The 13,220-nt window shown below is 50.9% G+C and overlaps 1 pseudogene; it reads left to right on the forward strand.

Annotated features, from left to right (window-relative positions):
* The first annotated feature begins 3,873 nt into the window (after positions 1-3,873).
* LOC117283747 lies at positions 3,874-11,470 on the forward strand (annotated as a pseudogene).
* Positions 11,471-13,220: the final 1,750 nt, after the last annotated feature.

Below are 13,220 nucleotides of genomic sequence, written 5' to 3' on the forward strand. Positions count from 1 at the left end.
GCTGAATCCTACTGCACTGTGTGTGTGTGTGTGTGTGTGTGTGTGCATGTGTTTGCACACACACGCATGTGCATGGACACCATGATCGATTTCTTTTTTCTTTTTTTCTTTTTTGAGACAGATTCTCATTACACAGCCCATGCTGGCCTCAGACTTGTCCTGCCTCAGCCTTCTGAGCGCTGGGACTACAGACTTTTGCCACCACGCCCAGCTCTAATACAGTGATTTTTAATCCATCCATCTGCCGATGCCCTCTTGATTCCTTCAGGAGCTTGGCCACCGTGAATAAGGTACAGCACATGCAGGAGGGCACGAGCCTGGGAGAGAGGGTCCTTCCATTCCCTTTGTCGTGGGGTACACAGCTGAGACCACAGTTACGGAGGGGTGAGTCTCAGAGATTCCAGATCATCGTGGGGACGATTAATGGCAGCCTATTATATAGTCATTATTTCCCAAAAGAGTCATTTTTAGGTGCTCTAACCACCCCCCCAAACAGACAAAAAGGAAAGGAGGGGGGAAGAAAGAGAGCAAAAAAGAAAAAAGGAAGGGAGCGAGGAAGGGAGGGAGGAGAGGAGCAGGGAGGAACTGGGGGACAGGCCCTGTCACTGGCTTCCTCCCCTTGTGCATCAAGATGAATATATCAAAGCGCCATGTGACAGACCTCAAATATACACAAGGTCAAGAGAACAAATGTTTCAAGAAAAGAACAGAAAGTACCTTTCTCTGGCTTTGTGTTTTATTTTTCCCCTCTTCTCAGCTTTATCATCATATAGCTTATATTTCAGCCATGGTTTACAATAAATGCTAGGTTTTTATTTGAAAAGCCCTGGGTGGGCGAGGGTATCGGGTGTCAGCACGGTCGCTAGCAGGCTCCTCCGAACTCGGCCTTGAGCAGAGGGAGGCAGGGGTCGCGGGTGAGGCGCTCACCCCGCTCAAGGGGGCTGCAGCGGCACAGGGAGACGCTGGATACCAGGAGAAAAGCGAGCGCCCAGCGGGTGCCTTCCGGTGAGCACGCAGCGGGGCCCAAGGGGTCCTACGGCGAAGCCCAGGAAACAGGAAAGTGTAGCTGCGATGGTGTCGGGGTGCGGCGTTAGGGACGTGAGCAGCTCAGCTCCTCGTGGTGCAGTCAGGAAAGTCCTCGGGGCCCAGGCAGAAGCCCGCAGGGACACCTCCCCTCCTTCGCCCGTCTGGGAGGAGGGCAGAGGAGGATTTTCCCGCCTGGACTCCACCGGGGCCGGACCCCTGTCGCGGCGGAGGGCGCCCACGGGCCTCCTCACGTTAGCGGAGGGGCACGGGCTGGGCCGGGCGCGGGTCTCCATGGACCTTGACTTACGAACGAGCTCAGTGTGTTCCCGAGGGCTGGTGGTAACTCGAGTTGGTCGTAGCTCAAGTTCCACTGTACCGGCTTTCGGCGGAAGCTGGAAATGAAGCCAACTGGCTAGATGCTGATGGCCCATCTTATCCGAGGCCACCGCTGGGTCTGGGCCAGGGCGTCCCCATGCGGCCGGGCTGCACCGCACCGCCCTGCCCACCCTCTGTTCCCCGCCTCGTTCGCTTCTTAAATCTCAGCCCCACAGATAAAAATTAGAGACTGAGTCAGGCCTCGGCAACAGCACAGTCCAGAGAGGACAATGACCTTCGCAGCGGGTTTTCGGTTTTGCTCTGGGCACGCGTGCGGTGCTCGCTGGTCGCACCCCTCGCGGACTCAGTAATGCGCGTAGCACACCTCTATCCCTTTCCTTCCCCTCCTGCCCTTGCTGCCTCCCTGCATCTTTTGGTCGCCCTTCCCATCTGCGAAAGATTTATCTTCTGTTTCCTATTACCTATCTTTTTATATTTGGGCTTCCCGTACAAGAGAAACCATGGGATGTTTAAGCTTGTATTTCTGGTTTACTTAACATCCCAAGGTGTGTCCATTCTCCTGCCAGTGACTCAAGTTATCTTCACGGCAGAGTAGTACTCCACCGTGTGTAAACAGGTTTTCTTCCTCCCTTCATCTGCTGGTGGCCGTATAGGCCCCTTCCCGGGTTTAGCTATTGTAAGCTGTGCTGCTGTGAACGTGGGTGCGCACAGATCACTGTAACCCAGGACTGTACCTCTTTGGGGGAGACTCTTAGAGGGGAACAGCTGCAGACAACAGAACCGCTCCTTGCAGTTCTTTGAGGAACCTCCCTGCTGCTCTCCACAGTGGGTGCACCGGTCTACATTCCCACCAACAGCCAAGAACGTCCTTCCTCACCCTGCTGGCCCTGCCTCACATCCTCACTGACATCTGTTACTTGATTTCTCAGAAAATGACCTCTGAATCACTTTGCCATATTGGTTTCCATCCTGATCTTAAAATCCCTATAAAAGGACTGACTCTGGAAGAATCCCGTACACACGTGTGCATACACACATGCACGTCCATGCATGCAGTAGGCTAATGTTCTCCCTCTGCAGAGAGTAAGTAAACCATTCTGGATTTCACTGAGATCCTCAGCAACTCAAGGATGCAAACGAGGCCCGGGGCTCAGGGTGCCTGGGATTTGGGAGGAAGAATCCACAGCCTCAGGCAGGGTGCCCAGGGCCTCGATCTCAGGAAGCGACCCCTCAACGTGTTTCGGGGCTGTCCTCTCTCCCAGTACTGTTATCCAGTACGCTGGCTTCAGAATCACAGAAAATAATAAGAACAAGCCAGGCAAGACACTACCCGCTCGCTACCCAGCACTGAGAGGCTGAGGCAGGAGGATCACGAGTTCAAGCCCAACCTGGCACCTTAGTGAGACCTTGTCTCAAAGTAAAAAAGGAAAAACGGGCAGAGGATATAAGTCAGTGTGATGGCCTGGGGATCACTCTCCAGGAAGGAGACAGAGACAGAGGGATGGAAACACAGAAAGCGAACAGGAATGGGGGGCATAGTGATGTACTCTTGTAATCTCAGCCCTCTGGAGGCTGAGGCACGAGGGTCCTCAGGAGTTCAAGGCCAGCCTGAACTGCATAGGGAGGTCCTGTCTCAAAACAAAAAAGTGAAAAAAGAGTTTACATGTATGTTAGCAAAGAAAGAAAGAGAAATAAAAGGGAAAGAAAGGTTTCTACTTGTTAGCTCGCATTATTAAATAAAGCAAAGAGCAAACAAAAGCCCCACGCAGGAGGGAGCAGAGGGTGTTTAGCCGGGGCAGGAGTAAGAACGTGGTGATCCCCACGACCAGATGCAGGCCGGGCGCAAACAGAGGCACAGCCATGGAAACGTGGCCCAGAAAGCCGGAGGGGCCGAAGGGCGGGGACTGAGGACTGTGCGGCCCCCCAAGTCACCCATGCCGGCGCCCTGGGGTCCCCGATGAGGTGCAGCCCTGGGTGAGACCCCTCCAGAAGCGCCTTTGTCAGATGATCTCCACAGAGGCCCGGGTAGCTGCCCCACCATGCTCCATTCTGAAGACTTAATGCTTCAGAGCATTTTTAGTTTCACAGCAAAACTGAACAGAAAGCAGAGAGCTTGCGTTTGCCCTGTCCCCACACCTGAAACATACGTGAACGTTTCCATTTCAAAACATTTATTACAGTAAAAGACCACTGCCCCCGGTCCCCCTCAAAATCCTCCCTCTGTTGGTTGCACAGTTCATTTCATCGACTCAAAACATTTATCTTTTGTGGTCACTTTGACTTAGAGAAGAGGCAGCAGTGATACCAGGCCAGCTCTGGTGAGTCAAGTGGGCGAGGACACACTGTGGACTTATTATTTGGCAGGAACTGCTGCAGATGTTTTGAATCCTGACAGAACATCAAGGCAGCCACAACGGCGCAACTAAAGACCCTCACGAAAGAGGACGTCCAGACCCACGCGGAGAGCGGCAGCGGTGTTCCGAGGGCCCGTGGCAGTCTTTTAGTGGGACGATGATTTTCTGCGCGTTCGCTGTCCTTATCGCTCCCCCGTCCTACACTGGTGAATCTCTCTCGCTCAGAGCCTGTATCACTCTGGGCTCTGCCCTTGGTGTTGGCTGCCCTATGCCCACCTAGCTTCCTTTTTTCATTTCATTCTCGTGAGTCCATGTGCGCGGTACATAATGACCGCGTCCATCGTGGGGAGTGGGGCACCTGCACACAATGCATCTGAATTCGTTTGGTTCTCAAGGAAGAAGCAGCAAGAGCGGCTGGAAGCTCACAGGCCGTCGGTGGAGGACCCGCCCTCCCCAGCCAGAACGTCCTCCTCGCCCTCCGTGGGGGGACTCTTTCTTCTTCAACCATAAAGCAAGGGGGTCCTGGGGCTATGACCACATGGGACAAGTTGTTAGACAGGAGCTGGGGAGTCACCTAGTGCCTCAGACTTGCTCAGGAGTCTGAGCTCCGATGGAGCCCTGTGAAATCCAGACCTAGTGGTCAGGGTGGGCTCACGGCGTCCCCAGAGCAGGCATGGATGATACTTTGAGAACGAGGCTTGAGACACAGGGCTCCCGGGGAGCGGACTTGGTCAGGTCGCAGTGTGGCCAGTGGCCGGGTTCCTGCAATGGACAAACCAACCTGCCTTGCCAGATTCCACTTTCTTGTTTTTATTTTGTTTTTGTTTTTGGTACCGGGGATCGAACTCCGGTCCTTGCGCTTGCGAGGTAGGCCACCGAATCGCTGAGCTAAATCCCCGGCCAATCCACTTTCTTGTTTTTAGAGACAGGGTCTCGCTATGTGGTTCAGGCTGGCCTCAAACTCATGACCTGCCTTTCCCTAGGGCTCCTGCTGGAAATGCACCCTCCTTATGAGACAGACATCACTTTTTTTTTTTTTAGACCCAGAATCCTGTGACACTGTCCCATCACTGTGATTAAAAGGACATCGCTTTCCTGGCCAGTAAGCTTATGATGTCTTTTCTCAAAGTTAAACACTGTTTGAAAATAGGAAGCCATTTCCAAAAAAGTAAATCAGTCACAGCTGCGAATTCCTCACATTCTCTGCAGGGGCAGCACTAAGGGCTGAGGCAGACAACGGCAATGGTAACCTAACCCTAACCCCAGCCCTAACCCCAAAGCCGCTGCCAACCACAGCATCCCTAAACAATGCAGCCTCTGACTGTGGACGGCTGGCGCCCAGGGTCAGTGGCCCTGGTTGTGGAGGGTGCTACCTAACTGTGAGTGCCATGTGGCCGGCCTGCTGTGACTCGGTGTACCCCGGCAGTGGTGCTGGAAAGGCTCTGCGGGTGAGATTAACATTCCTTACCCTTCATCACATGGGTGGGCCGCATCTGATCAGTTGGAAGCCCAAGTTTTCCCAAGGAAGACGCTCTCCTCAAGATTCCAACACAGAAATTCCTGAGCCTCCAGACTCCTGTCCTGCAAACTCCAGCGTCAATACTTACCTGAGTCCCCAGCCTGCTGGCCTGGCCTACAGATTTCAGCTCCACCAGCCCCCACCCTCCGATGAGCCAATTCCTGAAGCAAATCCCTCCCTACGCTAAGGCCGAGCAGACCTTGCAGCTGGCGGCTAGGCCAGGTTGCTGGAGTTTCTCCGTCTGGCAGGGGTGGCCCAGTGCTTTCCAAGCACCAGAGCAGTATGCAGAGCCGACCCACTGCAAATCCACCTGTGCAGGGCTCCAGGTGCCAACACTGCCTCCCTCACAGTGTCACGGGGCACGGGAGGGCCAGGCGTCGCTCATCTTGAGGCAGGGGCAGCAGTTCCATCCCCTCTGGCCCAGCCTCGTGCACCCTCCCTACACCCCACAGGGGACCCCGCACTGCCCCAAGCCCTGCAGGTCCACAGGCTAAGTCCTGAACTGAGTGACGCAGCCCAGCTCCGAATCAATCACAGGCCCAGTTAGAGAGCTTTTCTCGGTGGGCTCCGCCTACCCAGAGGCATGCCATTGAGTGCCAGGTCCAGAAGCCCAGGTTCCACACTGACCGGCAGGACTCTGTCCTCCACACTCAGGACGATCTATTCCGCCGCTAAGGATTTCCATGAGTAAGTGCATCTGAAGTAGGGTACTTCCTTGATCAGAAAACACCAAGCTGGCGTGGTGGCACACACCTGGGATTCCAGCACTCTGGAGGCTGAGGCAGGAGGATCACTGTGAGTTCAAGGCCAGCCTGGGTTATGCAGCGAGTTCAAAAGCAGCCTGGACCACAAAGCAAGACCCTGTCTCCAAATACCAGACCACACCAAGAACATGATTTCGAATAAAAACTGCAAGTTCCCTCAGAAAACACAAAGGGGGGGGATAAGAACTACAAAGGTTTTGAGAAAGAAACAACATATTCTTAAGGAGTGAAAAAATGAATGAGAGGTTCTCCTAATGTCAAAGAGTATAAAATACCTGAAAAGAAACTTAACCAGAAACACGCACCGGTTTTTCAGATGGAAAAAAACTTTTCAGATGCTGACAGACACACACACAAAAAAAATTAAACAAACCTCAGGGGCAGCATACCTGCCTTGTAAGTGCTGAGTTTGATCCCTGGTACCAAAAACAAAAAAAGCATACCTCATCCCAAACAGGAAGATTTAATCAAATAAAGATACCGATTCTCCTGGAGAGGGGGATTTAGCTCAGTGGTGCCGCCGCCTGCCTCACAAGCACAAGGACCAGCGTTCGATCCTCCGTACAAAAAAAAAAAAAAAAAGAATTACTGATTCTCCTGAAGCAAAAATAAAATTTGTGTGGAAAATAAATCAGCAAGGATAGTGATCAAATTCTTTTAAAAGTAAGATTAATGAGAAGTGACTAACCTTCTACAAATTAAAATACTTTTTCAAAGCAATATGGTATGGAATCATTAAATAAATCACTGGTACAGAACAAAAAAATCCAGAAATATACCCAAATATTGACATATATATTTGTATTAAATATATATCCACATAGGAATTTATATTAGAGCATATGTAGGAATGACAATTTAGGTTTTAAATTCCAATTTTAAGTCAATAGGAAAGAAATGCATTATTCAGGAAATTACACTGAGAAAATTAGGTTGCCACAGCAAAGATGCAAAGCAAAATCCATACTCTACATGTTGAAATAACCAATAAAAAAAATTCTATAATTGGAAACCTCAGAAATAAAACCATAAAAATACTAGAGGCAAATAAGACTTTTAGAAATAACCTTACCTGTAGAAAAGGCTTTGTAAATATTGTACAAAAATCTGAAACCGTAAAGGAATGATAAATTGAATTAACCTTTAAAAGGAAAGGGTCTGAGCCGGGGATTTAGCTCAGTGGTTCGGCCACCTGCCTTACAAGTACAAGGATCTGAGTTCGATCCCCAGTACCAAAAAAAAAAAAGAAAAAGAAAGAAAGGGTCAGCCTGGCATAGTGGTACACGCCTGTGATCCCAGCACTCAAGAGGCTGAGGCAGAAAGACTGCCATGAATTCAAGGCCAACCTGGGCTACATAGTGAGTTCAAGGCCAGCCTGAACTACATAGTGAAAACCTGTTTCAAAAATAATAGAATTTTTTTTAATGAAATATATTTTAGGATGGGGAATGTAGCTCAATGGTAGAACACTTGTCAAGTAAAGAGGCTCTGAGTTTGACCACCAGCACTGCAAAAAAAGTAAATAAATAAATAGGTTGTCTGCCACCTGCCTCACAAGCACAAGGTCCTTAGTTCAATCCCCAGTACAAAAAAAAAAAAAGTTGTATTTCAGACAAAAGGCTACTTTCCTTAATATTCAAGGAACTTCTCAAGTTGGTAAGATCAATAACTCAATAGGATCAAAGCAAAGACAAGCCAATAGTTCACATAAGAACAACACACAGCCCTTTTCTTTTTTATCTTTTTTTTGGTACCAGGGATCGAACTCAGGACCTTGTGCTTGCTAGGCAGGCGCAGCACCACTGAGCTACATCCCCAGCCTGACATAACTCTCTTAATCACAAGGAAGGACCCGGCCTCACAGTACAACGGATGTGAAATGAATCTCAGACACAAGGCTAAACCAGAAAACAGTCAGGTATGCCAAGAGAGGACAGGCTTTGTCTCAGGCTGCCAGTGGGGGCACAGACTGGTACAGGCCATGACAGCAGCTGGGCAGTGACAGTCAAAGTGCCACCTCCAGGGCCCATTCATAGGCACATGGGCATCTGTGCGAAATGACACCAACGTAGGACACTGACTGCAATTAATGCAAAAGATGGGAATAAGCACGACTGAACACAGGTATGCAGGGAAACAGCGAGTGCAATATTTATGGCTACAGAAAGTAAACTGAACTGAAACAGAGCTGGGCATGGTGCTGCATGCCTGTAATCTCAGCACTTGGGAGACTGAGGCAGGAGGATCACACATTCAAGTGAGATCCTGTCTCAAAATAAAAAAGGGCTGGGATGTAAGTCAGTGCAAAGGCCCTGGGTTCAATCCCCAGTACGGAAAAGGAGAAAGGAAAAACCATGCCCCATCATGGGACAAAGGAATCTGTACTTTTTTTACTGAATAAATAAATGTAATTTTTATTTTTGTTTTTAAAAAATTCTCCACAGAAGGATTGAGAACTCTAATTTTACAAGAAAGGAATGCGGTTCTTCTCGTGGGCGCAGGAGTTGGAGGGGACCTGATGCAGCCACACAGTACGAAGGTGACAGTGGCACCGCAATGTCCACGGGAACCAGGCTCTGAAGAAGATAAAGCCAGAGGTGCCACTGCCTAGGCCTGGCACCAAGTTTGCCTGAAATAGAATTCTTTGGCACAACCACAAGCAGTGTTTCCTGTGCTCTCTGGTATTCTGTTTTCACCACTATCAATAATTTCACCAGCTTCTTATACTTTGCAAAATGCTGTCACCTACCATACTTGGAGTTTCATGAGCAGGAAAATCACTGCCCAGAGAGCACGGTGTCTCCAAATGTCCACCTCCGGCACTACCCTGGGTTTTCAGACCAAACACCTCAGCCGGGCACATGGCACAGACCTCCTCTCCGTGCCCCTACTCACAAAGCTGAGGCAGGAGGATCACTACAGCCCAGGAGTTCAAGACTGGCCTGGAACACACAGTGAGATCCTGTCCGAGAAAAGAGAAAGAAAATGGAAAGAAAGGGAGAGAAGGGGAGCAGAGGTGGTGGACAGAGGAAGAACACAAGAAGCCAGCTGGAAAGGTGCCGCCCGTGGCCCAGTGCCCTCGGTGTAGGCACACCTGGGTCACAATCCTGAGATGCAGACGACAGAACGCCAAGGACGAACGCCAGCCAGCGCAGGCCTCCCTGCAAGTTTCCATTTCATCACCTCACTACATAGCGTCCCCCGAGGCCCCATTGGGGCTCAGGCTCAAGTCCCTGCACGTCTGGGCCTCGGCAGACACACGTGACAGGGACCGCAGGCCTCGCAGCACACGGGGTGGGTGTGCACAGTCACTCTAGCCAGCCTCGGCGTGAGGGAGTCACAACATATGGGTAAAACCTCGGCAGGGGTGCCGCTGTGTACAGAAACTGTGACCGAGGACAGTTCCTAAATATTCACCATCGCTACCTCCACCCTAGAGCCTTGAAGGTGGCAAACCGACAAACATGAGCAGAACCGAAGTGGAAAGACAGAAAGAAAACTTCTAGAACCGCTAGCCAAAGACACAGAGGGCAAACAATGAAACGCTGGCGGTTTCCAGGCAAGAAAAAGCTCACTACAAGATACTGCAGCCACAGGCCAAGCAAAGCAAAGCTGTCTTTCCCTCGTTCTGCAGTCGCTCTGCGCTCCGCCGCCAGACTCTCCCATTTCCGGTCTGGGCCAGGAACCCTGCAGAAGTCTCCTATCAGCGCAGGCCTAGCGGGCAGTGTCAGGGGACAGAGGCCGTCTTAGTTCACCAGCGCCCTCGGCCACTGTGGACCAAGCCCTGAGGTGACGGGGTGGCAGGAAGAGGTGAGCAGACTCCAGGGCCCCAGCCCCCAGTTATGGGGGCCCCTCAACCTCAGGGAGCCCAGGCCAGGTCCAACCCACTGACACCTTGTGCAGAATCTGCTCGAGACTGTGGGGCAGGATCGCAGGTGGGAGGAACCTAGGAGTCACACAGCCGGATGCCTAATGACAAGTGATTATCTTAGCAGAGGAACTAGGACAGCTGGAATATAAGCACCGCTGGAAGTAAATATACGCATCGCTAATTGCTATGGTTTAGCCACTGGGGAAGGGAGGTTGAGACAGGGTCGTCTATGTGGTTCAGGCTGTCTTTGAACTATGGAACCCAGGCTGGCCTCAAACTCACAGCGATCCTCCTGCCTTGGCCTCCCAAGTGCTGAGATCACAGGCATTAACCACCACGCCCAGCTAGTTCAGCCATTTTCAAAAACTTTTTTTGGTGGGGGGAGCCAGGGTCTCACGACGTAGTTCAGACTGGCCTTTAACTCAGGGCGATCTTCCCTACCTCAGCCTCTGAGTGCTGGGATTATAGGCACGCAGCGCCAAGCCCAGCCCAGAATGTTTGTTCTTACCCAAAAAAAGCCACCAAGATAAACACAAGGATCTCTTTTAAATAAAACAGAGACATCAGCTATGGAGCCCACTCCTGTCACGGTGCAATACCAGCATCGGTTGTCACACGGCTCTGCGGGAGAGGCGCTGCCGGGACGACACGCCCGACTGTCCTCCAGGAGCTATGTGGAACCAAACACCAGACTCACAGAGCAATCTCGCAACATTTCTTTCCCACTTAACAAAACAGTGGCTCCAGGAGTAGAGTGGCGGAGGCGCGGGGCTTGCAGGGTTGCTTAGGTCCTCACAGCTGCGCAGGGATTCAACCAACACCACGTCCAGCAAAAGGGCGAAGACCAAGACCCCCCCCAAGAAGGGCTGAGGGTTTGGCTCAGTGGTTCCATCACCTGCCTCACAAAGGTCCGATCCCCGGTACCAATAAAAAGACAGACAGATCACCAAGAAGCTCCCTCAGCGCGCCGTCCAAAGTATTCGCCAAAGTTCGGCCAGTAGCAGATCCAGAAGTTCGAGGAGGCCTTCAACATGATCCGCCAGAACCGAGACGGCTTCATCCTGCTGGCCTCGCTGGGGGAAAACCCTACCGACCAGGACGTGATCGGGAACGCCTTCGCCTGCTTCTACGACGAGGTCACGGGCACCATCCCCGAGGACTCCTGCACGAGCTGCTCCCCACCACGGGCAACCGCTTCGCGGACCGGGAGGTGGACGAGCTGTACCGAGAGGCGCCCGTGGGCAAGAGAGGGAGCTTCAACTGCAACGAGTTCACGCACCGGGCCAAGGACCAGGCCAAATGAGAACTCCGAGGTCCCTCCGCGTGCTCCTCCTTGCCACTTGGGGCGGCAGACCTGTGCTCTCCACCGGGGAGGACCCAGAGCCGCAGTCTGGTAAGGCAGCTGCTGGGCCAGGAGCAGCACGACTGGTAACCACTTGTCTTTGCCCCTTCAGGGTTACGATCATAGGACCTGCCCTCGTTCTCTGCCTGTCACTCGGTGATTTAAAATAGCTTTTTCCAGGCTGTGACCATTAAGCTAAAATTTTGTTGAGTTAAATTTCCATTTCAGCTGAAAAAAACCAGTGTTTGTCAACAAATCTCCAACACAGAATAAATAACACTATTTCTACTACAAAAATTAAAATTAAAAAATAAAATAACCAAACAAAAAAATAAAATAACCAAACTCCCGCCAGATGTGGTGGTGTGCGCCTGTCATCTCAGCACTTGGGAAGCTGAGGCAGGAGGATCTCAGTGTCAGGGTGTGTTTGGGCTCTGTGAGTCCCCAAAGCCACTTGCATACCAGCCCTGAGCCCAGCCACCAGAGCCACCTGCTATTTCACCACAGAGTGGCACCACACCTACAATCCTGCCACCGAGGAAGACTTTCCTTCTCTACAGATTCAGACTCAGTGCCACAGAGTGCCCTCAATGGAAGCAGGGCAGCAGGCCCCCATGCCACACACCAGGGAGTGAAGTTAAGACGCCTTGTTTCTGTGTGGGAACAGCTCCTGGTTCCCATGTCATCCACCCCACAATGCAAAAGAGCCAGGCACCTCTGGATGGGCAGGTCTGCAGCCTCACTACGCTGCACTTTCCAGATGGTTTGCAAAATGGAGGAGCCAGGAAGGAAATCCCTCTGTTCGTGGGCCTCGAAGCATATTTTACTCACAAGGAAAGAGATCTTGGACTCCCTAAAATGTGTTTTAGCACTGATCCTAAACAAAAAGCTTATAATCTCAGATCAAGTCATTCAGTATTAGCGCCCTGGCCAGGGGTGGTGGTGCACGGCTATAACCCCAGCACTCAGGAGGCTGAGGCAGGAGGATCACTACAAGTTTGAGGACAGTGTGGGCTACAGAGTAAGTCCCTGCCTCCAAAAACAACAATAACAAACAAAAATGGGCTGGGTCCTTTTCACTTATGAACGTTTTCGCCGACACATGTGGAAAGAGCTACCTCCATGGGACAACTTCACATAAACCAAGATACACATCTCCAAATGGCCAATTCTGGGAAAGGAGGCGCTCCGTGGTTTGCAAGCATCACAGGTGGTTTTATACAAAGATCCACAGCCTCATGCAGAGCCAAAAGAAGTCTGAAAGGGAAGGACTCGCCATAAAAGAACACAAAACAATACCCTTTTTATTTTAAAAACTCTGGTGAGATAGCTTTCCATAGGACATCCCATTAAAAAAAAAACTGAATGTAAACCAACCTGTGGGTTAGTCACGCTGTACAACTTCCGAGTGTTTACAGATGCCTAGATATTTACAAACGCTTTTTGTTAGGTAGTAAAGTTCTTCCAGCTCATATTCCGCGGCCCAAGAAAGGGGGTTCGGCGGTGTCCTTGTATAAAAATCCTTAACAAATGGACGAAGGCAATTTTCCTGAGATTTGTTCTTGAAATCGTTTTTCTTCAACAATTGGGTATATAGAAATGGGATGTAAAAGTTGTAAAAGAAGCACAAGAATGTCTAAGTTAACATTGTTTCTCTTAAATTATTTTAAGTACCATTAAGTTAAAATGTTTACATTCATTATAAAAATGCTGTTAAATCTTATGCAAATGATTTAACACTGATTGCTGCAACGCAAATTGCACTTTTTTAAAAAAAATTATTGTATACATGGAAGAAAATATTTTGTTTGCTACCCTGTTTACAAACGGCGGCCGGCCTCAGGTCGGCGGCCCGCGAGCTGAACTCGGAGGTCAGTCACAGTGTAGAGTTAGACGCAGCCGCCTGGCCTGGCGAGCTGAGCTGCGTCTGGACGAGGACGAGGCGGGCCGTCAGCGCCTTCCTCTTCCTCCGCAGGGAGGCCGGGAGGGCGCCTCCTCCCTCTCCCCC

The sequence above is a fragment of the Fukomys damarensis genome, unplaced genomic scaffold (assembly GCF_012274545.1).
Source record: "Fukomys damarensis isolate Sample0158 unplaced genomic scaffold, DMR_v1.0_HiC HiC_scaffold_30, whole genome shotgun sequence".
In the NCBI taxonomy this organism is placed as follows: domain Eukaryota; kingdom Metazoa; phylum Chordata; class Mammalia; order Rodentia; family Bathyergidae; genus Fukomys; species Fukomys damarensis.